This window comes from Podarcis raffonei, chromosome 11, assembly GCF_027172205.1.
Source record: "Podarcis raffonei isolate rPodRaf1 chromosome 11, rPodRaf1.pri, whole genome shotgun sequence".
NCBI lineage: Eukaryota > Metazoa > Chordata > Lepidosauria > Squamata > Lacertidae > Podarcis > Podarcis raffonei.
Window position 1 is genome coordinate 59892303 of NC_070612.1, and position 27936 is coordinate 59920238.

Consider the following 27936-nt stretch of genomic DNA (forward strand, 5'->3'; position numbering starts at 1 on the left):
CTCTTGATTTCCTCTCTCTTTCTCCCCCCTCCCCCTTTTGCATCCCTCGCTTTTATTTATGGACTTTGTGTTCTTCGTCTGGCTCCCCACAAAAATCTCCATTCTAAAAATACATCTATTAGAAGAGTGCAAGTCATAAACCTCGTTTAGAATATAACATTTAATTTACTGCATTTGCCTGTGCATCAGATTCTAGCAAATTAACCGTAAATTTCTATGTAGCGATTTACAGTTGGTGCTGGCGTTAACACTGCCGATTTATTGAGAGTTTACTGTGTATAAATATTCATGGTAAATAAACAAATGCATTATACAGATAATGCTAGCTTTAGCGCTGTTAAAAACAACTCCAAAATTTGTAATTGGGGGAGTATGCAGTCAAGTATTAATAAACCGTTATCATAAAGTTTACTGCTTGCATCATAAATGGAGTTGTTTTTTTAATTGAGGTCACTGAATAAGAATAGAATTAACCCAATTCAGGATGGGAAGGCCAGATATTGGGGCTAGACATGAGTAGGCCTGATGGCTGGACAATCAGCAACTATCTGCCTGCAACAGGGGGAACTAGAGTTATTTATTTAATTTATTTAAATATTTAGAAACTGCATATTCATCAAAAATAAAACAAGGTGATATATCACCTCAACAAAAACATTGGTAAAGACAGGTTTTTTTAAAAAAATCACATTCCAAAGTCTGTCAGAAAAGTGCACTTTTTAAAAGACATCTAAAAAAAAGCAGGGATGACTCCTGCCAGACTTCAATTGGCAAGGAGTTCCACAGGGCAGGACCTGTTGCACTAATGGACTGAGCCTTAGGGGCCAATCAAAAGATCACAGTGATTGAGGTGCAGCATAAGGAATCAGGTACGTTTGGCCCAAGTCATTTGGGGCTTTTTGAATTAACATAAGAACCTTGAACCTGTCCCAGGAGCATAGATATAAGAAAAGATATTCTGAAGTTTATTAAGGGTTGCTGGAAATTGTAACTCTGTGAGGTGTAAACTACGGTGCTCAAAATTATTTGAGGGAAAGAAAATGCTTCAACTGTGCTTTAACGGCCCAGTTGTGTACACAGCCTTAATCACTAGGGATGGCTTAAAAACATTTGCACAACATCTCTCTCTTTAGCATTGTGGACATAAAATGGAGGTTTTCTTGTATTGCATCCTCACGCTAGTGGCCAGTTGGTCAGTTCAAGTCAGGGGTGGTGCAGCGCGTGCAGAATGCTGCAGCGAGGCTCCTCACGGGGTCTCTGCCATGGGAGCATATTCACCCAGTGCTTTTCCAGCTGCACTGGCTCCCGGTGGAGTACAGGGTCAGATTTAAGGTGCTGCTTTTGGCCTTTAAAACCCTATATGGCCTAGGACCCTCGTACCTACGGGACCGCCTCTCCCGGTATGCCCCATGGAGGGCCTTAAGGTCCATAAATAGCAACACCCTAGTGGTCCCGGGCCCTGAGGAAGTCAGATTAGCCTCAACCAGAGCCAGGGCTTTTTCAACACTGGCCTGGTGGAACTCTCTGCCTCATGAGACCAGGGCCCTGCAGGATCTGATTTTTTTCTGCAGGGCCTGTAAGACAGAGTTGTTCTGCCTGGCCTTTGGCTTGGAATCAATTTGATCCCTTCCCTCTCTTTCCTTTTTCCTTCCTCCTTCTGTGATGGAACTCCTATTTGGGGACTTCCCTGGCTTTTTTCTGGCCCATGTAGGACCGGTCTGGATAGTTAGCCTTGATGAAGACTTGACGTTTTCATCCCCCCAAAAGTTTTTGATTTGAGTTTCTACTGAAATGAGGCTGCATTTTAATGTTGTATTTTCATCTTGTTTTTAAGTTGTATTTTAATCAATTGTTTTTATACCTCGTGTTAGCCGCCCTGAGCCCGGTCTTGGCTGGGGAGGGAGGGATATAAATAAAATTATTATTATTACTATTATTATTATTATCATTGAGTGATAGCCTTTCCCTGTCGACAAGACGTGGATGCTGATCCATTGGACCTTAAAGAGCTCACTGATCACTGCAAAGGGCAGCCAAAAGCCTACATAAAAATCCATAAAAAGGTACAATCCTTAAAAACAGCAGCACAACAACTCATAACAAATCACCAAAGAGCAATTACTAATTGTAGCAGCAACTCATATATTTCTTTAATGAAAAGCCTCCCAGAAAATTTTAATGAGATGAGGCCAAATGCACCTTAGGAGAGAGTGGGTTCAATATGTGAGGAGCTACCACAGAAAGGAGGCTTTTCTTACTGTTCTTAAAGCAGGGGCTGGTCAATATGGAATAAGGCATTCTTACAAATCTTACAGTTCTTGGTCTCAAAGAGTCTTGGAGATCTTTGGGTTCCTGCAGATACAGTGGTACCTCGGGTTAGAGACGCTTCAGGTTATAGATGCTTCAGGTTACAGACTCCGCTAACCCAGAAATAGTACCTCGGGTTAAGAACTTTGCTTCAGGATGAGAACAGAAATCGTGCTCCGCTGGCATGGCAGCAGGAGGAGGCCCCATTAGCTAAAGTGGTACCTCAGGTTAAGAACAGTTTCAGGTTAAGAACAGATCTCCGCAATGAATTAAGTTCTTAACCCGAGGTACCACTGTACTAGAATGCACCCTGGCAAAGTTTCACTCAGACAGGAAAACAAAGAAACCCAATGCCTTGGATTGTCCGTTTTGCCTCTTGGCAGGATTGTTTGGAAACTTTCAAAAGATGTGATTTATGCTTCTAGTTTATTATTAGAAGAAATAGTGTGGAAATGGAAGTGTTGGTGGCTGCATACCAAGGCGACCTAACTCAGCATAACACTTCAGAAACAAATTATGTAGGATCATTGCAAATAATTAAGCAGTGTCATTCTTGATTATCTTGGTAATGAAGAGGCAAGCCAAGTGCTACTTATTACACCTCCAGGGCCTGGCAATCCTGCCTTGTGTTTAAGCCCTAATTGATTTTTGATTGTCCTACCTGAAGAAAATATCTCATTTTCTTAGAACGGATCCTTCTAGCTATTTGTAATTATGATCCTGATCCCAGGGAGACTCGTTCTTTCTCAGATAACAGCAGAGGAATTATTGGAGTGAGTAATACATGTTGCGCATCTTAAACCTGGCATAGGAGAAGGATGTTGTGAGAATTTCAGGTGTGTGATCGGAAGTTCACTGGAAGTCGTCTCCCTGGTGTAAAGTTGTTAGAATGCCTAAGAGGGCTGCAGCGCAGGTATTGGGTTATTTTGAATTCCAAGAACCTAAATATATGTTACGTTGAAGACCTGTGAGTGAATCTCGTGGTGTGTTTAGCCGTTTTCCTTCAGCTGCTTTGTATTTCCTCCTATCTGACGATGCAGTTTAGATCAGGGAAGTGGCACAGGGGGAAAGGGGTTAAACCCCCCATTCTCTAGGGCCTCATTTTTGAAGCCCCCTGAAATGTTTGGAATGCCACTGGTTTTTCTAATGGTTCCATCTTACCAGAGTCTGATGTAGTTCCAGCCCAGGTTTTACCTCAGATTTCCTCTTTCTGCACAAGATTACAGTAGGCAGAGGGTCTTCTCGGTAGTGGCGCCCGCCCCGCGGAATGCCCTCCCACCAGATGTCAAAGGAAAAAACAACTACCAGACTTTTAGAGGACATCGGAAGGCAGCCCTGTTTAGGGAAGCTTTTAATATCTGAAGGACTATTGTATTTTAATATTTTGTTGGAAGCCGCCCAGAGTGGCTGGGGAAACGGAGCCAGATGGGTGGGGTATAAATAAATTATTATTATTATTATTATTATTATTATTATTATTATTATTATTATGTGTATTGGTACTACAAGTTTTAAAACTAAAAGCACACTGCTCTGGATTGTTTGTATGTCTGCATTTCCTTGGGCACATGAAGACTCTTCATCCCACCGCGATTTATGCTTCCATCTTTCAAGTAAAAATTAAATCACTGGGAGATTCAGTCATGGATCTCCTGTGTAATGTCTAGCTTGGGCTGGAGATAAAATGAGATGAAATGTTTATTCTGTGGCTTTATCTATGGTATAAAACCATACGTAACCATTATGTAACAGCATAAGACCAACTCTCTTGGAAGTTCATATTGAGAACTGTCATTTGTTGAGAGTGCTGAGTATTTATTTCCCCTAATAATAATAATAATAATAATAATAAATTATTTGTACCCTGCCCATCTGGCTGGGTTTCCCCAGCCACTCTGGGCGGCTTCCAACAAAGATTAAAAATACATCAAAATACTGCCTTCAGGGCTGCCTTCAGATGTCTTCTAAATGTCAGGTTTATCTCTTTGACATCTGATGGGAGGGCGTTCCACAGGGTGGGCACCACTACTGAGAAGGCCCTCTGCCTGGTTCCCTTAGACATTCTTGGCCCCTGTGTTCTTTCAGAAGATGCAATGCCTATCAAGCCAGTTTAAGCCTATGCTATAGATGGGGCCTATAGAATTTGAAGTGGAATGCAAGTGCTGTTTTCTGCTACAAGTACACTTAGGGTATTGTGTGAACTGATTTGCATGTGTGAGGAGAGGTCCTATCTACATGTGCATGTGTGGGGTGTTGTGCCCCCCCCCCAGATGCACAACTTAAATAGTTCCAGAGCAAGATGCAGTTGACCTGCTTTGTCCTCCTGCCATCTTTGTATCTGTTGAACATAGTTAAAACATTTGCAAATGAAAGCCTTAAGAGCATGCCTAGATGTTGTTATACCCTTTGGAAACCAAAAAGTGCCTGCCCTCTTGAATCTCTCTTGGCTAGTAAAAAGAATTCTGGCTTCACGGCTCCAGTGTCAGTGATATAAAGCCATAATCAGCCGAAACGTGGTACGTTTTGAGCAATATATATTGCACTGCAGGGTTCATGGGTAATAATCTCTAAATGCTCTCTAGCAAAAGATAGTTTCCTGAATAAATGAGGCACAACTGGGCATTGTTCCAATGAAAACGTTGGCTAGATGCTGCTGCTCTGGCTAAAGACATTGTGAATGGAATAGCTTCAGGCCACTGCTGCAGAAAAGAACGGCATTCCCCATCCAAAGGGAAAAGAGAATTGTAAAAGTGTGAAGTTGCTCATAAATTTGAAGATTGTGGGGGGGTTTGTGGAACCCAAGAGCTGTATTTTGTGGCATGAAGTTGCTAATCAAGCAGGAATGCTGGAAGCAGTTGTGTACATCTCAGAACTGTTCCTAAATTTGGGCTGGTAGTCATTTTCAGGTATTAAATATAAAATGTAACAGACACAAAAAAGAGCTTTTCAATTCCTGTTTGGCAGTGGAACAGAAGAAGCATTTGTAGAAGACATTAGAAAAGGCATAGCCCAATGCAACAGGCCACAGAGCTGTGGGTCTGAAAAAGTATGCATGTTATATAGGTTATGTTTGGGATGAGCGGCACCTCATAAATTGTCGCTCATGCATCATATTTCACCGTATGAATGAAACTGCTTGATCCAAACTCAGTTAATTTGTCCACAAAACCTGGTGTTGTTCACCCTGACTGGCAGTGGGTCTCCAAGGAGACAAGCAGATGGCTTTCCCAGCCCTTCCAGCGTCTTCTTCTTCCTCCACTTTCAACTGTGTCTGCCCAAACATGCCAGATCCTGATAGAACGTGGTGTGTTTGTGTGTGGCATGATAGCAGCTTCCTTTACTCTCATAATGTGAAAATTCAGAGTGCTGACAAAGCCCACACAATCCCTTAAAAAGTCTATATGAACATATCCTTAGGAAGAAATAGAGATGGAGAAGACATGCCAATTTAAGGTGTTTTTTTTTTTGCAAATGTAGCTCCATGCTGCTGACACTGCCATTAATTCAGAAGAGATAGAAAGGGCTAAGTGATGAAAAACTCTTGGCTGGAAACATGAAGAAATTATGTTGAGGAACTCATGTAATAGCAGAAGGTAGTCATAGGTTTATGGTCTGTATTGATTAGCTAATAGCAAGGAAAGGCAAAGTTCATGATGTTGCAGAAAAGAGTTGGCTACCTGAACCAGAAAGAACTGTGTTCCACTACCAATTTGCAAGTTCTTGAGAAGGATCAGTTTCTAGAACAGGCATAGGCAAACTTGGCCCTCCAGATGTTTTGGGACTACAACTCCCATCGTCCCTAGCTAACAGGACCAGTGGTCAGGGATGATGGGAGTTGTAGTCCCAAAACATCTGGAGGGCCGAGTTTGCCTATGCCTGTTCTAGAACAACTGAGCCTGTAAGAGGAAGAAAGAAGGATTTATGTGTTGGCACCAATTTATGAGATGTATTGATGGTCATGAATTTGGATGACTTTAAAATGGGTTCAGATGCATTAATGTATCTGAATACATTGATAAACCTACCAAAGGCTAGTAGCCGTGATGGACACATACTACCTCAAGTGTCAGCACCTCTGAATGCCAGTTCTGAGGAGGACATTGCCTTCATGCCCTGTGTATGGTGGACTTCCCTTAGGCATCTCACTGGTCACTGTGAGAATAGGATGCTGGACTTGAAGGGACTTTGGATACTTTTTATGCTCTTATGTGGCTCTGCAGCAAACAGAAAGTATGTCTCAACTTCAGACCTTTCCATATGACAAAAAACATAGCAGGAACTCAGGGCCAAACTAGACATGTGTGAATACAATTGGTGCACGTGCCCTTTTCTTTTTCTTCCTTTTTGTTGTTATGTACATAGCAACCTGGAAACCCTGGGGTGTGGGATAGGGAGGAGTAGTTTAATTTTCCCCACCCTGCCATGATCCTAACACTTGCTGTATCTGGAGCTGTGATCTCTATTTCAGGCACCATGGCGGCTATTTCCATAACAAAAGCAGGCAATTTTATTTGCATACAGTGCAAGTAGTTCCAGTGCCAACACCCAGTTCCAAAGCAATGGAAGAAAGGTCGTCCTTACTGCAGAGGGGACTGTCATGTTTCAGGGAATGGAAAACGTGTGGGCTATTGTGGGGGGATTCTTACAGGGGAATGCGTAGCCTTTCATGACACATATTTACGAATGTGTGAGTGCACGAGGTCCCTGGTGGTGCTGGTACAGGTGAATCAATTTGAGGGAGAAAGCAGAGGTCGAGGGCTGCCCAGGGACCACTTCTTCCAAAAGGACCTGGCAGTAGCTCTGCAGGTGTAGGGGAAACTGATATCTCTACAAGAAGTGTGCATGCACACGAAAGCTCATGCCAATAACAAACTTAGTTGGTCTCTAAGGTGCTACTGGAAGGAATTTTTAAATTTTGTTTCATCTACAACAAAAGTGATACTGCACATTTATTGCACAAAAGAGAGGTGGTCATATTACTACAAAATGGTGATATAAAGATAGCTTTGGTGAATATATAAATAAACCCCAAGCATAGCCATTCTGGGATGCTATTTGACTCTGCAGTAAAGCAAGCTTGGAGTGGCTGCCAGCCTCTACAATGCTTCAAACACACATTCACTCTGCCCTGCCACGTGAACACTGATTATTATTATTATTAATTAATTAATTTATAGCTCGCCCATCTGGCTGGGTTTCCCCCGCCACTCTAGGTGGTTCCCAACAGAATATTAAACAGAGTAATACTCCAAACATTGAAAACTTCCCTAAACAGGGCTGCCTTCAGATGTCTTCTAAAAGTCAGGTACTATAGTTGTTTATTTCCTTGACACCTGGTGGGAGAGCATTCCACAGGGCAGGTGCCTCCACCGAGAAGGCCCTCTGCCTGGTTCCCTGTAATCTCACTTTTTGCAGTGAGGAAACTGCCAGAAGGCCCTTGGAGCTGGATCTGAGTGAACGATGGGGGTGGAGACGCTCCTTCAGGTATACTGGGCCAAGGCCATTTAGGGCTTTAAAGGTCAGCATCAACACTGATGTCTTGGTGTATCTGACTTAACGTGTAAATTAAACCCACATTTGAGTGTGATTTTTGTCCCGAAAGTGACCTGTGGATGCATTACCAGGAATAAAAAGCATAGGACAAAATGGAGACTCCTGTTTACTCAAAATTCATCTGGATTTGTTTGTACAACATGTCAGGGATGTGTGTGTCTGTTATGCAGTGTTCACTGTTTATTGAATTTATTTTTGTGGTGAGAGAATACAATGTTGCATCAAGCAACTGTCATTCTATACTTCCCAGTGCAGCTCCCCATAACTTTCTTTACCACCAAAAACGTGCTGTTGTTTTTTAAAAGCATGTTTATTGTGCATGAGTGCTAAATTCACCTTCATCACACAACCTGAATTTGCCACAATGGAATTGAAACCCACCCACAAATTAGCAATAGCCTTGATGCATCTTTGTTTAGCAATACAGTATAGGTAACTTCAGTTCAAGTCATTAAAGAAAGCTTTTTTAAAAAAATAAAAATAAACAACAAGAACTGGGATCCTATTTCCCTTTCAACCAAGCCACCAGCATCCTGAAACACCAAATACAAAGTGTTGCCAATTTATCAAAGCTATACCTGTCCTGAGAGGACTGCAATTTTATATTCCTTTTGGCCAGGGGGTTCATTTTACAATTCTGCCTGTGCATATACATTTCTTTAGGTTTAAGAAACCCAATTCAAATGCTGCCTTGCCGGAGAATCTTTAATCTTGCTTAATATGTCAGCTATGCTAGCAGAAAACGAGACCACCCATGTTTGTATACTACAAGAGAAAACCAATCCTCTCTTCATTATTCAAACCATCAGCCCATAGACAAAAGGGAGAAACAAAGAAACAAATCACTACAGTGACACCCAGATCTTTCCTATTTTATCTTGACAGGATTTTGTTTCTGCTGTGTTGCTTCTCTGCCTCCCACCCCTGGCTATTGCCTCCTGTTTCTCTTTATGGTAATTGAAGCTGGACCCAAAAGCCCTCAGAGGCTTGTATCCTCTCTTCACATGAGTGACGCTTCAGTGATAAACTTGAACTTAAACTTACTGAGGTGTAACTGAGGGTTCATTTGATAGCTAGTGGTTTTCAGCAGCACTGGAGGGCTTTGGGGGCTCGACGTGCGTGAGATTGTTAACGTCCTGTGAGGGAAAACAATAACACATTTCATTAATGCATTCATGTGTGAAGCATCCATTAGTGCACTCTAGGTATTAATGACGTTATGCTTTAAAATGACATGTGGGGCATGACAGGAATTGCAAGGTCTGATGAGAACAGATGACAAGATAGGCAAATATTTGAATGGCTTCATTTGCCTGCCGGTCAAAGGATGGGCGGAGGGGAAGTGAGCAAGGGAAAACCTGGAAATGATTCCGCTCCATCTGTGTGTGGATTGGACTGTGTGGCAAGTCGGAGGGAAAAGAGTTAGCACTGATTCAGGAAAGGATTTACACAAATAGCTATAAAGCTTTTAATGTGTGTGTGTGTGTGCATATCTATCCGTTTGTATTCTTGTATTTATGTATTTATTCCAGAAAGACAAAGGGATGGGTGATATAAGTAAGTCCTGCATTGCAGGGGATTAATTAACTTGAAATAAATACTATCTCTTTATTATAAGGGTTAGGCTGCAGTTCTATGCACATTTGAGAACAATGGGATTACTCCTGAGCAGGCATCAATGACTGGTTCACTCTTGGTTGTTTTTAGCATGATGTAGAGAGTGGAAAGTGAAGAGCCCTCCCTGTTGGCACATTTAATTTAGGACTCTGGAAAACTCAAGACTCAGTGTTTGGGTAACTGGTGAAAATGCTCTGAAAACAGAAGGAAATAAAAGCCAATTGTCAACATATTTCCTTGTATACATAAATTAAAAAGTAACAAAAGTGTGGCAAAGTAGAATAATTGCCTTGTTTTAACACACACACACACACACACACACACACACACACACACACCCCTAGTTCAGGGGCCTGATCTGCTTCACCCGCAAGCATTTTTCTGGCTCTCCAAAGGTTCCCCAGTGGTGGGGGAAAAGGAAAGACACAACACTGGGAGGAGTGGAGTCTAGTGCTGTGATGAGCATGCAAATTGCTCCTTCCCTAGTCATGAGACTGATCATTTAATGAGCAGATAGGGCAATAACCCTCTTCCTCAGGTGATCTGCAACTGCATATGTGTGTGCGCCCTGTGCCTGTACAAGAGCGTGAGAGAGAAAGCATGGGGTGACCACACCTACTTTTTGCCATACACACACCTGGCATGTTGGCTAAGGGCACTGGCAACCCTCAGGCCAAAAAAAGGTTAGCCACCCGTATTTTAGGCAGATTCGTGACCTTTGCAATGCTGAGCAAGGTAGTAATTAGCCCATGACAGTCTAGCAGTGAAGCCAGAGAAATGCTCTTCAGCACCTGGGACAGCTCTTCAGAAGGATTGACCATTTGGAAACTGGATAAACTGTTGTGGGCACCAAAGCTGTCATCTTTCCCCTTTTCCTGCAAGGAATCCTATTCGGAATAAGGGAATTTCCCTTTAAAAAAGGGAAACGTTGACAGCTATGGTGGGCACCATGCACACTGCAATTATGCACACATGCAACCGCATGCACTTCTCTCTCCCCATCCCCCAACCCTCAATTATAGTGGTCATTATATATTTTTAAGCCTGATTGCATCATCCAGGGATTGAGACCCTGTAGGCACCAGGGAGGGCCCCTCCCAGTGCCTGTGTGTCCATAGGTGCTGCACTGGCAACACACAGGCATTGTATCAGAGGGTGGCCAGACTATAGAACAGAAAACAAATTGGCCTCCGTATGTTGCTGGACTCTAATTCCCATCAGCTCTAGCCAGCATAGTTAATGGTCCAGGGTGAAGGGAGTTGGAGTTCTGCAGCCTTTCCATAAATCTTGATATAGGCCTGCCCAGCCAGTACTTCAGCTGACAGGATCTTAAAGAGGCAAGCTCTTGACTTGGAGCCTTGAACTTTGATGTTACCATGTGGCTCCTGCATGCCAAATCAAGCAGAGCCTAAGAGGGGAAGGAAGGACCCAAGTGCGTTTGTGCACTGAGATGAAAAGAGCGTGCAGACTCTGGGTTAGCGAGGCCCAGCTCATTTGACTCAGGGTCAAAGAGAGGCCTTCTGTTTCAGGAGCTGTGTAGGCTATTCCCCGTCCGACTGGTTTCAATGAGCTTGGAGGGTCTGGGAGTTCCCAAAGCAGCTTCTTCCTAAGCCACATCATTACAGGCCGCCTGAGGCCAGGGGGTCATGACACTAATATGCATGCAATAATGGAGATTATACCAATGGGGCTGGGGCTGTTCACAGGAAGAACCTAAAGCTGGGCAAATTATTTCAGTGGACAGGTTCACCAATAGGTCACTAGACAGCACTGAGACATTTGTCGATGGGAAGCTTGGGTTAATATCCTTCCCTCTCCAACCCTTGATTCTGACTCTTTTTGTTTTGCTTTGTCAGGCCTGTCTGTTTGGGTTTTCGTGATAAATTAGCAGATAAGCCTAGCTTGGAACATGGCTGGGTTCTTGCACAAGATTCGGGAAGAAAACGGATGTGACAGCTGCACAAGCCAGTCTTTGGATGACAGTACTGCACATCTCAATGCCATCAAGAATAATTTAACATGAATGATCTGACATGCTTGGCAGAGTCTCTGAGAAAGAAGGGGAGGGAGGGACAGTGGGGGAATGGAGAAGGCACAATGTTTTGCTAACTCTGATCAAAAAGGCCTTCTATGGCTACAATTTTTCGATTTAGCCCCAGAATAGAATTCTCTGCTTGGTTAACATCATGCGGCCCACATTAACAGACGGTGTGTAGCTGCTATTGACTAGGAAGAACAAAGGAAAATATCCCCCCCCCAATCTTCAAGAGTTAGTCTTCAAGAGAATTAATCACATACTTGAAATATTCAGAAGTCATCCACATTTAGGGTGAGGTTTGGCCGTACACTAATTCTCCCTTATTTTCCTTCCTACCAATCTTGATTCCAAAGCCAGGTTGAAGACATTTGTTACCCATATCAGACCTCACTCCTGCCCAGTTAATGATTTCAAACATTATTCAGCATTTTTTTAAAAAAACAAGCAAACCAACCAACCAACCAAAAACAACCACCTTTGCTCAATAATGTTGCCTGCAGATTTTATATAAAATGGCTTTAAATGGAAATAAGTAATACATTATTGAAACTTACAAGCCCTCAAATGTCAAAGTAATCATTAATGGCATTGTTGTTCTCCTTTTTAGTCCTTTTTATTTTATCTGTAACCTGCCTTGAGTCCCTGTCAGGGAAAAAGGCAACATATAAATAAGATAGCAATAGCAATAACACAATAATTTATTGTGATAACAAATACATATAAGAAGTTTTCCATTCATAACATTTTTCTACCAAAGTTAGAGGAAAACATGACTAGGGAAGAGGCTTTTGATATCCATAAATTTCAATGTTGCTTTTCCTGGAAGGGGCTTGAGATTGCATGTAAACCCCTTCATTAGTATCCATTAGTACCTAATTAATTTAGAATTAATATCTGTTAATACCTACCTATTAAAGATTACCCACAACTGTAGTATGGCTGATAGAGCTAAGCTTTGTGATAAATTGTTTTCATATTAAGTCAGTGCTTTACTAGGTATTAGTTGCTATTATTATTATAAAACATAATATACCATTTTTAGATAACAAAGTGATAAAATATAGCCAAATAATGGGCATTATTCATTTTAAGAGTTGCTCTAGTGGAAGCCAGCACAATGAGTCCTGCTAGTGCAATGGGGATTTCTCCGCTCTCCTCTCCTGTGCCCCCCAAATCTACTCTGAGGGGACAGGAGAACCCCCAAAATAGCACACAGAAGTGGTGTAGGATTTGTCCTTTATATGTCATTGCAGGATGAGCACTTTCAGCCAATTCATGTCCTTTAATTTTTTTCAATTTATATTGAAATTTTATCATGTATTATTACAACAAATAATAGTAACAATAATAATAGTGTATGGAAGTTCTGTGGAAAATTCTGTCATGTGCCTCTGCTTTGAGTTTTTTAAGGACATAGCAATATTCCTGATGCTAAGATAACTCACATTACGTATGGTAACCAAAATGATTTTAAAACAAAGCCTAGGTTACCACTTTTAAAAATGAATATAACTTGATAAGCAGCAGAACATTCCTGGTAGTTACATGAAGACAATGCTCATATCTGTCTGGCCACCGTTGATGGTTCTTCTAACACAGCTAGTGATGGAGGCCATTATGCAATGTTGATTTTAAATATAAACACTGAATATACAAGACGAAGCATAAAAACACCTTCTCCGTATGAATTATCCAGTGGCCATAGAATAGCACCTGAGATATTTTGACCTTTCCGAGTAGAAAATCACTAAGGGTAAATGGCAAGAAGCCAGAGGCAAACCATGACATTCATGTACAACATAGCTGACGACTCTTTCTTCACATTGCATACCTTGCAGTAGAGGAATGACATATATGTTATGGACCGATATCCCTGATTTGGTTTCAACCCAAATAATTCCTTAACAGTGTTGCCTGTTAAATCAGCCAAATTAACTGATAGGTTACAATACAAAGGATTGGGTCTAGATGAAATGTTTGAAAATTGTTCCCTGTTTGGAATGTATTGCAAAAGTAGCTGATGGTATTTGTCAGCGCTGCCCAAGGTCCCAGCTCACACAAGACCAACGCTGCTTCTTCCTCAAGTAAAAAAGTCTTTATTGAAGTTCAGTTTCATTTCCAGACGCGCAGCGCGCAACGCTACGTCTATGCCTTAGACCGTAGAAGTCCCATCTGAATCTCCTCCCCCCTGACACCAGCTTAAGATTCTAGCCTTACTCCACCTCTTCCTCTGTTCCTTCTTTCTCTGGGTCCTCCTGCTAGTCGGAGTCTCAGCCCTCCTCGATTCCTCTGACGCTGAGTCCCCTGACTCTTCTCCCCCCCTCCTTCGGGCTTTAGAACCTGGCTCCCAATCCGGGTTTTCTGCTGTCCCGCGCTCCTCCACATTTGAACTTGGCGCGCGCGCGCAGCCTCCCACCTTCCTTCTGACCGTTACACTTGTGTCACTGCTCCCTCTTTCGGGGAGGCTAGCTGGACCTGGCCTTCCCTCCGTTTCCCCACTTCCCAATGGGGGCGTGGTCACCCCTGACTCATCTTCTCTCCCCGCTGGAGGAGAAGCCGGTCCTGACTCATGTGACTCTTCCCCCCCACTGTGCTCTGGTGGGGGAACTGGTCCTGATCCTCCGCTACTCCCTTGGGAGTCCCCTCTGGTCCCTTGTTTATGGAGCGTCCCCCCTGGGACTCCCCTCGCCCTTACCATAGGCGCCCCCTCCTGGGAATCTTCTGATTCGCTGGAGAAGCTCATGGAATCTCTCGGGTCACTGTCATATTCCCCTACGCTCCCCTCTGATTCCTCTCCTCCGCTCTCTATTTGCTCTCTCCCCTGCTCTTCTGCTCCTGAGCCTCTGACAGTATTGTTTCTTTTTTATTATTATTTGTTGGCTTTCTTATGAAAAAAATGATACAAGGGATTTGCACATGATGGACTATTGTGGGTACCTAAGAAGGCATGAAAGATAAGATTTACTCATGTGTCTGGAATAAGTTAAAAACCAAGGTTTTAGAGAAAAATCTAACAGCGATTGAGAGAGAGAGGTTTCAGAAGGAGACAGGTTTAACATTGGTTAAGAAAGTGAAATAACTGGGGGTTAATATGACAGCTAAGAATGTGAATCTATTTAAAGATAATAAAGAGAAATGCTGGACGGAAGTGAAAAAAGATTTAGAAATATGGTCAAATTTGAAGCTTTCACTGCTAGGCCGTATTGCTGTGATAAAAATGAATGTATTGCCAAGAATGTTGTTTTTGTTTCAAACACTGCAAATTTTGGATAAAATGGACTGTTTCAAGAAGTGGCAGAGAGACATTCCTAGATTTGTCTGGCAGGTCAAGAAGCCTAGAATAAAATTTAAAATACTAACGGATGCAAAGGAAAGAGGTGGATTTGCCCTGCCAGACCTTAAACTTTATTATGAATCAGCAGCTTTTTGCTGGCTGAAAGAATGGCTGCTTCTTGAAAACACAGACATTTTGGATTTAGAAGGTTTCAACAATATTTTCGGGTGGCATGCATATTTGTGGTATGATAAGGTTAAAGCACATAAAGCATTTAAAAACCATATTGTCAGGAAAGCATTGTTTAATATAAGGACCTACTTGAAAATAAAACCCCAAGGTGGTTGTCACCGATGGAAGCGAAGGCTCAGAAAAAGCTCAATATGGAGGCCAAATGGCCGAAATATTGGGAAATTTTGGAACAAGAGGGAGATAAATTGAAATTGCAGAGCTTTGAAAAACTAAAAAACAAAGTGCGAGATTGGCTTCATTATTATCAGATAATGGAGGCATACAATTTGGATAATAAAATTGGCTTCCAGGTGGAAAAATCAAAATTGGAAACAGAACTGTTAGATCCTAAAGTTAAGAATTTGTCAAGAATGTATAACTTGCTGTTGAAATGGAATACTCAAGATGAAACGGTGAAATCTGCTATGATTAAATGGGCACAAGATGTTGGACTTAACATTATGATGGCTGACTGGGAACAGTTATGGACCACAGGTATGAAGTTTACGGCATGTAATGCCTTAAGAGAGAATATTATGAAAATGATATACAGGTGGTACATGACACCAGTCAAGCTTGCAAAAATCTATCATTTGCCTGATAATAAATGTTGGAAATGTAAAGAAACTGAAGGTACATTCTTTCACCTTTGGTGGACGTGCCCAAGGATTAAGGCTTTCTGGGAGATGATCTATAATGAAATAAAAAAGGTATTTAAATATACCTTTCTGAAGAAACCAGAGGCCTTTCTCCTGGGCATGGTTGGCCAATTGGTGCCAAAGGATAGAACTTTCTTTATGTATGCTACAACAGCAGCAAGAATACTTATTGCAAAGTATTGGAAGACACAAGATCTACCCACCCTGGAAGAATGGCAGATGAAGGTGATGGACTATATGGAACTGGCGGAAATGACCGGCAGAATCTGAGACCAGGGAGAAGAGTCGGTGGAAGAAGATTAGAAGAAATTTAAAGACTATTTACAGAAATACTGCAAAATTAATGAATGTTAGAATGATGTTGGAATGAAGTTAAGTGGTTTTTAGCAGCAATGTTATAAAGGAATATGTAAAAATGGATTGGTAACAGGTGATAATCTAAAGTTATAATGTATAAAGATAAAGGATTAAGATAAACAAAGAGGGAAAGGATTTGCTGAATTAACTAATTGAACTGGAATACAAAAAAGGGAGGTGTGAGGAGGTCAGGGAAACAAGCAAACGAAAGACAAGATATGGAAAGATTGATTTGTTTTTAACTGTTTTTATTTTTCTGTATTTTGTATTTTCTTTTTTCTTTTTTTCTTTTTCTTATTTTTGTAACATTTTGAAACTTTAATAAATATCTTTTAAAAAAAGATTTACTCATGTGTCTGATTAGTTGACCTTCTATTTGGCACCAGTATTTGAAGTCCAATGATTTTTGATGTTGGAATCCAGTCTTGAATATTTGTAGAATTGTCAGTTATGTATAGAATATTTCCCCTGATTAATCTCTTAAATAAAAATTCCTATTACCATAACCCCAGTATATGCACCTTTCTGAGACACTAATGGCAGAGTGAGATAGGTAATTTGCTATTTAATACACAAAGCTACTATTAATTAATTTATTTAATTTACCCTTGGCATTTTATATTGCCCAGTAAACCATATATTTCTTTGCACAGTATTGCATTGTCAGAAGGTACCATCATTTTAAAATTTTTGTCTTCCATTCTCTGTTACAATAACATACCACAGTCAAATTAATACCACAGTCAAAATAATGCCAAAAAACCAACAAGCACACTTCAAGCTGTTGGCCCTTTCAATTAAAATTGGCCTTCATCGGGCCCACCTGATTAATCAAGTAAGAGTGAAATTCCATCCATGTCTACTCAGAAGCAAATCCCCTTTAATTCAACAGTGATTCCCTGATAAATGTGTGTAGGATTAGAGGCTAAAGTTTTAGATAATTAATCTACTGCTTAAAATGATTTAAGTTTGCAGCTCTAACTGACAGAAATTGATAGCTGACATGCAGTATGGCATTTTATAGCTGACATTGAATGGATTTAGTATTTGACAAGCATTACTGGAACTCTGACAATATTTAACAAGTGGGAGTTTAAGGCATTTGGTGATTTACACTTGACAACAATAAATAAACAGATATGAAACTGCCAACACATTTAAAGAACATCTATTTTAACCCCCCCCCTCAATGATCAAATTCAAAGTTTGTAATGTAAAATCTCCATTTATGTATAACTCTTGCTCGGATTTAGATTGTTATGCAGATTAAAAGGAATAACAACAAATTAAAGTCAAAAGTAATGAAATTACGCTTTTTATTTCTCCCCTCTTAGTCAGTTTTGAAGTTCTCCTGTATTTTACCTCTTCACCAAGTTTTCCCTCTTCTCCACTAAAATTATCCTCAAGACCACCTTTAAAGCAAAAACCTTCTCTAAAGCATCCCAATATCACTTTGAGCCTTTTACAGCTGCATGGCAAGCAGAAATTATTGAGCAGGTGAACCTGTCTCCAATGACAGCTGTCCCTGTCCTCTGACTGCACACGCAACATCTCTCTGGAGATGAACAAAGGTTAATAATACCCTAACACTGCAACACAAACAATGGACAATCTACACACAACTTTCCGTGAACCTTCACCTTCATTGATATGCCTAGTCTTACCCTTGAATAGAAAACAAATATATAAAGGGGTGATGTTATTTTCTGTATTGAGAAATTTACTTTTTTAATTATAAAATAACCCCATTTTTTTTTAAAAGAGAGGAATTAACTAGGTTTAGCTAGGAAGATTCATCATGGAGATTGAGGTTAATTAACTATGGCAATTGGCCAATAAAGCTCTGACCTTAAATGAGTTAACAGTTGCTACTCTGCTGCCACTGCAATGCCCGACTCCTTGTAGGTGTGATCGGAGTCCAGGTAGACCAGGCATTCCTCCATAAACCTTTGTTCCCAGACTTGTATCTACCTTAGAGGAAGGTGCAAAACCCAGAGAAAGATAGCTTGCTACCAAAACCATATGTGATTACCTCTTTCTTCAACACCAGCAAATCACAGCTTCTTAATAGGCAGAGTATGCACCTCTTTGCCCAGCTTGTCAAAAACTTGAGAGATCCATGGCCAGGGTCCATGGGAACTGTATAACTAGTTCCCAAGGGGTAATTGGACTTGTGTTTTGCAAACACCTGCTCCAAGCTGGTGAGCGCAAACCCCTCTGGAAGAGAATTGAGAAAGCAGTTTCGAATATGACATAGCAGTTGGTGGGGTGGTGGATAGTTGATAGCCCTGGTTAACTCCACATTCCAGTGGGCCAACAAGGAATCAGCAGAAAGGCCATCAACATGGGATAAAACATCCCCTACCACTCTCTGGAAACCATTTGGATCCATTAAGTGGCTGGGGTGGACCATCCGAATCAGTCCCACCTCCCTGTAGAGGGGAAGGGTTGCGGAGAAGTCCAGTTGCACCAGGAAGTGATCTAACCATGACACTTCTTTTGTTTCACTTTTACTTAGTGTCAGATTACCCACGTCGATAGAGGTGAGCACCAGGTCTAAGGCATCTCCGCAACTATGAGTTGGGCCAAACTTATTCAGGGACAGCCCCATGGAGGCCATGCTTTCCACAAACTCCCAAGTGGCCCCTTGTGTTGGCATGGATGTTAAAATCCCCTAGGACAACCAAACTAGGTGTCTCCAGGAGAACATCTGCCATGACCTGAAGCAGCTCGGGCAGGGAATCCTTGGTGCAGTGGGAAGGTCGGTACACCAAAAGGAATCCTGTACTGCCCCTATTGCCCAACTTCCAGAACATGCACTGAGAAAACGGGTCTTCCCAATAGGACGCACGGTGTAAGCTAGTGACTTCCTAAAAATCACTGCAACACCCCCTCCCCACCCATATGACCTGGGTTGCTGTGCATACAAGAAACCTGGCGGACAAGCAGTGGCAAGGACAGGCCCATCTGCTTCATCCAACCAAGTCTCTGTCACACGTGCCAGGTCAAGTCCTCCATCCACGATCAAGTCGTGAATGGCAGTGGTCTTATGAAGCATTGACCTGGCATTGCACAGGAGCACCTTCAGGTCATGTGGGTCTCCCTTGTTGATTCCAGTAGCCATCCGGTCCAGACCAGACTCGGAGGCAGGGATAGTCTTCAAACAATGACTAAACCTGCCTCCTTGGTAATGACATGGTCTGGTCTTAGCATAACTCCTCCTCCTACCTGTGATCACTGAGATTGGGTGTCCCAGTGCATCCCCCCCGTGGAACCTGCCCCAGCCATTCTGTCGGCTGGGGCCCACTCCGAGGCAGCCCAGACCCTCTCCCAGGGTCAGTGTGAGAGCCAGTGTGGTGTAGTGGTTAAGAGCGGTGGACTCATAATCTGGGGAACCGGGTTCGTGTCTCCGCTTCTCCACATGCAGCTGCTGGGTGACCTTGGGCCAGTCACACTTCTCTGAAGTCTCTCAGCCCCACTCACCTCACAGAGTGTTTGTTGTGGGGGAGGAAGGGAAAGGAGAATGTGAGCCGCTTTGAGACTCCTTAAAGGGAGTGAAAGGCGGGATATCAAATCCAAACTCTTCTTCTTCCCCTTAAAAACCAAATACAAACTATATAAAGCAATATAAACTAATTAAAAGCAAAACAAAAAGCAATTCAGTTATATTAAAAATTAAACTAATCCCCAGCCAAACCATAAACCAAAATCTAAAACACCACAAATTAAAACTATTTTAAAACATTTAAAAGCAGTCACTGAATTAGGGCAGGGTGAGGCTGGGCCCCGCCCCCCAGGCCAGATGGAAAGGGCCTTGCAGGGAGTGGCCTTCAGCACTCACAGCCGGTAGGTTGTTAGACTAAGATTTGGGTGACCCGAGTTCTAGTTCCCATTCAGCAATGAATGACCTTTGGGCAGTCAGTGTCTCTTAGCCTCACAGGGTTGTTGTGAGAATAAAATGGGGAGAAGAACCACCTTGAGCTCCTTGGAGAAAGGTAATAATGACCACTCCCCACATTAACTGGGCGGCAGCTTTTGTGTGGTCACGCGCAGCCCCCAGGGACTACAAAACTCCTGGTAAGTTAGCTGGCTCCCCCCCCCCCGCGAGCTGGGTACCTGGACGTTCCCGCCTAGCCTTGACAATTAGCTAATCCTGGCTTGGGGGGGCGTTGCCAAGGGTGTTGGCCAGGTAGAGTCAGGACCGCCCCACACTTATAATAGGGGGTGTAACTTACCTGTTAGTCCTCAGCCGGCTCCAGAACTTTCCCCATCCTGCCCTCCCTCAGTTCATGCCTTCTTTTGCAGTTTAACCTTCTTCTTTACAGCTATGCGGGCGCTGCTGCGGTCTTTGATGGATGCTATTGAGGGACCAGGAAGGAATTTTCTTGCATTGGCAGGTTTTGCCTTCCCCATAGCAAAACGTGACAACTTTGGCGGTTTTTAGGCCTTGGCGGAATCCTTTAGTCTATCTTCCTTCAAGGGTTGGAGCGTGAAGCGGTGACCCAGGCCCCCCCTGTGGCAGCGATCCCAGGGTTCCCCGTTAAAGGGGTATTTTGAGGGGAGGCATTGGCCATATGCCAATGGGTTGTCAGTGCTCTCCCCTACGCCACGGCGAAATGGGGGCGGGGGCGGGCTCTCTGCTTGAACAGACGTTCACCAGAGTCAGCCCACTTCCCATACACTTTGGATAACCCTGATGTTCCCCAGATCCCCGGCTGGGGACTGGGAGCGATAAACGCCCAATGCCTAAGCCAAGGTCTTCCTACATCTGAATGTTTACTAAAGTTGTGGCCAATTTTAATCTAATAATAATAATAAAAATAATAATTTATTATTTATACCCCACCCATCTGGCTGGGTTTCCCCAGCCACTCTGGGTGGCTTCCAACAAAACATTAAAATACAATAATCTATTAAACATTAAAAGCTTCACTAAACAGGGCTGCCTTCAGATGTCTCCTAAAAGTCTGGTAGTTGTTTTTCTCTTTGACATCTGGTGGGAGGGCATTCCACAGGGCGGGTGCCACTACCGAGAAGGCCCTCTGCCTGGTTCCCTGTAACTTGGCTTCTTGTAGCGAGGAAACCGCCAGAAGGCCCTCAGCGGTGGACCTCAGCATCTGGGCAGAACGATGGGGGTGGAGACGCTCCTTCAGGTATACTGGACCGAGGCCATTTAGGGCTTTAAAGGTCAGCACCAACACTTTGACTTGCGCTTGGAAACATTGTCGGGTGTCATTATTCTGCCCGGGGGTCACCTGGGGTTCGGGGGGGTCTCTGCCTGTCCATGCAAAACGTAATAAAGATGAATAAATAAATAGATCTTGCATCAGATATTCCACTTCCATACAGCAGCCTGGATTGGATAAGCATGTGTTTATCTCTTCCTTTCTGAAATGGATGTGACTTTAAAGTGATTTGGCTGCCCAATGTGTCATATCTGCTGGGGGTGGGGGTGGACCTTGGTATGAAAGCTGCATGCAGGGAAGAACACACCACTTCCCTCAGTAGTTTGTTCCAATTACCTTGGGTATAAAATTTGTTCCTGCCAGCCATTTTGACTCCCCCACCCACTAGCTATAATTTCTAACTAAATGGATGGATGAGTCCGTCCTCCCTGGCAGAGAGTCTGCTTGAGGAAATGGGATTAGGGAAACCATCTGAAATGTAAGTCAGAGATTGAGTACCACCAGCCCTTGAAAATAATGGCAAGTAGTTTAGATTTGATTAACCGTGCAAAGAGGAGCCAGTGGGAGGTGTTCAATGGAAAGAGTGATAGGGTCAGATCAGCAGCAAGAAAATAATTACTCGCTAATTGACAACTCTCAATAATTGGTAATACGCCTCCCAACATTAATATGAGTTAGCAAGGCACTGCTGCTTTTTTTTTTTAAAGAAAGTTCAGCTTTATATTCTGAATTCCCATTCAGTAATGGAATGATCGCCCCTGTGAATATTTTTCTTGATTCCTATTTAGAGAGAAGGCAGCAATCCAAGCACAGCAGCCTTGTCTTCTGTGCCACGGCATTTTGTACTGACAAACATTCTAATAAATCAACTGGGGCATGGCATATTTCATTTGGATCCTAATTGCAGTTCTCTCTCATTATTGATATTAATGACCCAGTGGTTCTAACAGTTAAGTGACGAACTGAGCAGACAGTATGGTCCATAAGCTTAGCTGCTTTTTTTTCTTTCAAAGATTCAAATGTGAATTAGAATATGCATGCAAATTGGAGCCTAAAAGAAATGGTTGCCTTTCAGCACTATTGAGTTAGCTCATTTTATTGGAAATCAAAGTAACATTAACAAGGCAGTGTGTCTCAGCCACAGCGTTTAATAGTGCCTCATCTCCACCGACTGCACTAGGTGTCACTAAAGGAGCTATTAGCAGGCTCCATGGTGTAGCAAGGAGAGCTTTTTTCTGTCTTCTTCTCAAATCTCTTCTATTTCCGTAATTAACAGTTTCCATTATTATTATTTTTAACTTAGTGGGAGAAAACCAAATTGCTGCTTGAATGCAACCCTCTCTTGAATACACAAAAATAAATTTACTTGGGCTAGATTGAAATCCATCCCCAGTGAAATATATTGCTACAGTTTTAATGAGCCCAGGCAATTCTGAATTTGAAACCTGCAATGCTTATATTAGGGGTGGGCAGCATTAAAAAAAAAAAAATGTTGAATGCTGCAGTACCTTGGAGGCTGAATACTGGGATTGGAATCAAAAGTAGGCAGGACTGGAGTCAAAAGTGTTAGACTCCCAAAATGGGTGGTGCTCAGACCAAAAGGGACCACCCCCTTCTCTCTCCTGGCTGTCACCCTTTTTCCCTCTTTCTGGGACCCCCTCCCTCTCCCTTCTGTGCCATCTCTCTTTCCCCTCTCCTTGCCAGGTGCATCTAATTAGGCCAAGGGCTGCATATGGCTCTAAGGCGGAAGGTTGCTGACCCCTGGTCTATGTGGTTAAGCAGAAAAATGGATGTGAAGGTACTAAGCAATATCTTTATTTACACGCACCTTCATGCCTGCATTTTTACTTTTGCAGCTCTGCTTTTCTGTCTGTTCTCGGATTTAATGTGAGTTGTTATGTGTTGCCACACATGGCAACTGTTTTACAATCTTTCTCTTCCTGCTTGAAAATGCAGACTTCCAGGGAGAATGTCCCATGGTTCTTTTGGTTAATTTGTGCCATGTCCAGCTGTTCTACCAACGTGCTGAAATCCAGCATTTTCTGTTTTCTGCAACTAGTCCTTTAAAGGTGGACATGCTGTGTGACTGGGTGAGGCAGTATTGTGTAGTGCCACAGTGTACCGATGGCACTAAATGTAAGATATATTTATTATAACAGGATCAGGTTACATCGCTTCTACTAACGCAACACCATATCCTAAGATAGATTCCTGTATTTTTTAAAAAATAAAATCTTCTTTCACATATCCTAAAATGTGGAGTTAAAAACAAGATATAGTTCCGCTCTTGATCCATTGAGGTCATTTTGAATCTGAACACTTGAAAGCTACTTTGTTCCTTTCCAATCCTGAAATCTGCAGTAAAATATTTGCCAAGTGTTTTTGCTGAAGGCACTGAAGTTCTGGTATACTCTCCCTGTGGAGATTCATCAGCCTTGCTCTTTACTATCTGTTAGAAATAAATGGAGAATGCTTTTATTTCCTCAGGCTCTTCATCAGGGCCAGCCCAAGAAGTTTTGCTTCCATTGACGAAGGCCAAGATGACACCCTCTCGACTTCGTGTTTCAGAGCCAACTCGACTGGTAGCTAAACCTTATTTCAGCACTGCTGACAGAACAGCATCTTCTGGGCAGCAGCGTAGCTTAATGGTGCAGGGGAGGCAGTAAAGCACACAGCTCTGTTCTCAAACAGCTCATAGTTGTTGCTCACCCCCAGGATCTCCCACCTGAGGCGACTCCCTCATTCTGTCTAATAGTAGGGCTGGTCCTCCTTTTAAAGATTTTTTTTTAAAAAAATTATTAACAATTTCAACATAACAAATCATCAAAGCAAATCATATTCATTATTCCCCCTTTTCCCCCCTCCCACCTCCCCAGCAAACCCTCCCCCCTCCCCCCCCCGAGACTTTCCTCAGCTCCTCTCTCTGATTTCTCAACTCATATTGTTCTCTGCATATTGCAAAATTGTATACATCCTTGTATTATCTATCCACTATATTAACCCAATAAATTTGTGTATGTTTATTCAAAACTTGCCAAGGAGTCCAGTTCATTTTGCTGTCTTTTTAAATAGTTTGTAAAAGGTTCCCATTCTTCTTTAAAGTCACAGTTGTCCTTACCTCACAATTTGCATGTCAGTTTCGCCAGTTCTGCATAGTTCATCAATTTCTTTTGCCACTGTTCTTTTGTCGGGGTTTCCTCATTCTTCCATCCTTGTGCTATCAAGACTCTTGCCGCTGTTGTAGCATACATAAATAAGTTCTTTATTTTCCTTGGCAGGTCTTGTCCAGGACCTCCTTTTAAAGTTTCACTCTGCTGCTGATTTTTATTTGACTTCTAAGTGACTGATGCTCTTAATTGTTTGCATTTTTTTGCAATACAAAAAATTAGGGCAGACTTCAACTATCTTCTCCCATTTGCACAAGAATTTCCATGTACGTATGTAATGGAGCCTCCCTTTCTCTGCCCCCTCCTCAAATCTGCTCCAGGAGCCCCTGGAACAGATTTAGGGAGTGCATGAGGGGACAATGTTCTGTGGTACAAATGTATATCCTTGCGCTGATGTAACAATAGACTTAGCACCATGATGGTAGTTCTCTTTTGTGGTTAAGCTACTCTGGTTGCTGTGTGAACAGAATAAAAGGTAAAGGGACCCCTGACCATTAGGTCCAGTCACGGACGACTCTGGGGTTGCGGTGCTCATCTCGCTTTGCTGGCTGAGGGAGCCGGCATACAGCTTCCGGGTCATGTGGCCAGCATGACTAAGCCACTTCTGGCGAACCAGAACAGTGCACGGAAACACCGTTTACCTTCCCGCCGGAGTGGTACCTATTTATCTACTTGCACTTTGACGTGCTTTCGAACTGCTAGGTTGGCAGGAGCTGGGACTGAGTAACGGGAGCTCACCCATTGCGGGGATTTGAACCGCTGACCTTCTGATTGGCAAGCCCTAGGCTCCATGGTTCATCCCTTCTATGAACAGAATAATGAGACATAAATTTTAAAATTATACTCGTTATCATCCTGATGCAAGCAGTTATTCCACAGCAGAGTTGTAGGTGTAGGTGTTTGCAGACTGATCAATCTGCAACAGAGTGGATAAATGGCCTTGTGGGCAGAACCTGCCCTTTGCCTGAGCTGTAAGTACAGTGCACAGTCTATTTTCTTGTGGGTAGGGAGGGAGGTAGAGTGCGCTGGAGACAAATGAAATTTCTTTGCTTATAAAAATACAAATCAAGATGCAGACAACCATCTTAAGAGAACAAGGGCTGGTCATTGCATCCTCAGAAGCAAAAGAGCATGATTGCTTGGTTTTTCCATGCCTTGGCCCATTTGTAAGCCACCAGCAGAGCATGCTGGATGTGTCTTACCCACAAGCCACTCATGCTCATGGAAGATGCTCCTAACACCACCAAGCTTGTGCTTAGGTCCTGCTTACAGGTTTTCCACTGGCATCTGGTTGGCTACTGTGAGAATAGGTTGCTGGACTAGATGGGCCATTGGCCTAATCCTGCAAGCTCTTCATGCGTTCTTGCATCTTCTTCTTTTCAGATAGCTCCAGAAATGGAAAAGTAACTCTCATTGCATATTAGCAAATGAGAAAGTTACACACAAACTATGGGCCCTCAACAGCACGCAAAAGGATTCTTGCCATAATATATGCCAGAAGAACTCATGCACAACACTCTCAATCCTTTAGTCACGTAAATCCGACTAACAATAACACCTACAATGTAACTGGCTGTGTTTAACTATATGAATTTTTTATACATCCAATAAACATACCTCTTTTCACATTATCAAATTAAGGAGAAGCAATTAAAGACCAACATTTTGAACAGGAAATACAAATAGATCAGTTCTTATATACGTAATGTCCAAATGGAAGCTTTTTTGTGTTCCATGTATGTCTTTATGAATACAAGTGACAGATGCAACAACCTTAAGAAGCAGTACTTGCAGAAAATGAACTTTTTCTTTGTAATGTTCCACATAGTTGTTGTATGCAGTTGCTGTTTGCAGGTATCAGATGAAAGAACTTAAGACAAGGATTCCTGGAATAATACCTTATATCTTGAAAGGTGGTCTGGTGTTGCTGTGCTTTTTCTTCCTTTCAAAATCCTGAAATGTGTTATTATCTAAAGCAAATAAGAACAAAATATGTACAGCTTTGATGTAAGTAATATTTGAAATATGCTTGTTTGCACAGTACTTCAAGTACTACAAAAAATGTGTGTTCATGCTAAGATTCCGCGGATAAAGTCATAAGACTTGGCTCAATATTTAAACAAAAATTAGCACAGACACTCTAAGAATATAAGAAAAGTTTCTTAGATCAGGCCAGTAGCCCATCAAGTCCAGCATCCTTCTCAACAGCAACATCACTCTTCCCTCCAGGGTTTCCAGCACTGCCTCTGACAGAAATGTTTAGTAGCTAGAGATAGTCTTATCCTTCATGAATTTGCGACTTTAAAATCCTCTTTTTGTGGGGATGATTAGGGAGGCAGGAGAGGATATATTATTTAATGATATCCTTCCTAACTTGTGCTAGCAAGTTCCATATTCTAGCAGAGTTCCAAACATCCCCCCCTTTTAAATTACGCAGCGAGCAGCTTGTTGCTGACTCATCTGAGTCTTACTATTAAATATTCCTTCCTGATAAAATCCCTTCTAATCCCTCTTAAAAACACAAAAATCTTATTTGCGTTAATATAAAAGTAGTTTACTGACAGATGCATTCAGGTTCACAGACATACAGTATACCTGAAGGCAGGCTTAGGTTACATAACAACTAGTAAAGGTAAAGGCAGTGGCGTAGCGTGGGTTGTCAGCACCCGGGGCAAGGCAAGTAATTTGCGCCCCCTAACCCATGGATTTTAGTAGGGGCAGAGAGCTGTGAGTGCGAGCGCCCCCCCAGATGTTGCGCCCGGTGCGGCCGGCCCCCCCTGCACCCCCCACGCTACGCTACTGGGTAAAGGGACCCCTGACCATTAGGTCCAGTCGTGGACGACTCTAGGGTTGCTGTGCTCATCTCACTTTATGGCCGAGTACAGTGTGGGAGCCAGGGTGGGAGCCAGAAAGCCCTGGCAAAGGTTTGTAGTGCCACCTGGTGTCTTGCTGACCCAGTGACCAGCATGTCTGTGCCTTATCATGTATTAGAATTGTATTGACCTTAAAAGGAGTTGTGTTTCCTCTGGGCAGTGTTGACCCTATATGGTGTGGGTGGGTTTAACCCTGGCCAGATGAGGTAACATGAGACACTGGCAAGCAGCCATGCGGCTGGAGAGAACAAAGGGTAATAAAAACGGACTGGAGAGGAGAAGATGTCTGAAAGAGCTGCTCCATCAGTCCAAGGAAATAAGCTAGCTCTCTGCGTCTTTATTTTATGCTGAAAAGCGCCATTTGTAACGGCTGGCCCGACAAGTGGTGCCCCGTGTGAGGCTGAATAAAAGATACGACTGAGGTTTTTAAAAGAGAGCTAAGAAGCAAGATTTAAAGCAAACAGTCTGGGCAAGACTGTGAGAAGATTTTTGATCCAAGCAGTGGATATTCATCGACTTACCTCGCCTGGAAAAGGCTGCAAGCGCTATTCATCTACGGATCCAAGGTGAGTCGATCCCTTAAATATTGATTTTAGAAAAATGGGCAGCTCTTTGACTACTCCCCAACAGAAAATTTTAAAAGACTTAAAATTTCTCCTCTCCTGCAACAAATT

The 27936-nt window shown here is 42.6% G+C and overlaps 1 long non-coding RNA gene across 1 annotated transcript; it reads left to right on the forward strand.

Moving 5' to 3' along the window:
• The first annotated feature begins 829 nt into the window (after window positions 1-829).
• LOC128423358 (uncharacterized) lies at window positions 830-26849 on the forward strand. The gene is made up of 3 exons (XR_008332733.1): window positions 830-869; window positions 23710-23859; window positions 26566-26849. It is a non-coding gene; the product is annotated as an uncharacterized LOC128423358 (long non-coding RNA).
• Window positions 26850-27936: the final 1087 nt, after the last annotated feature.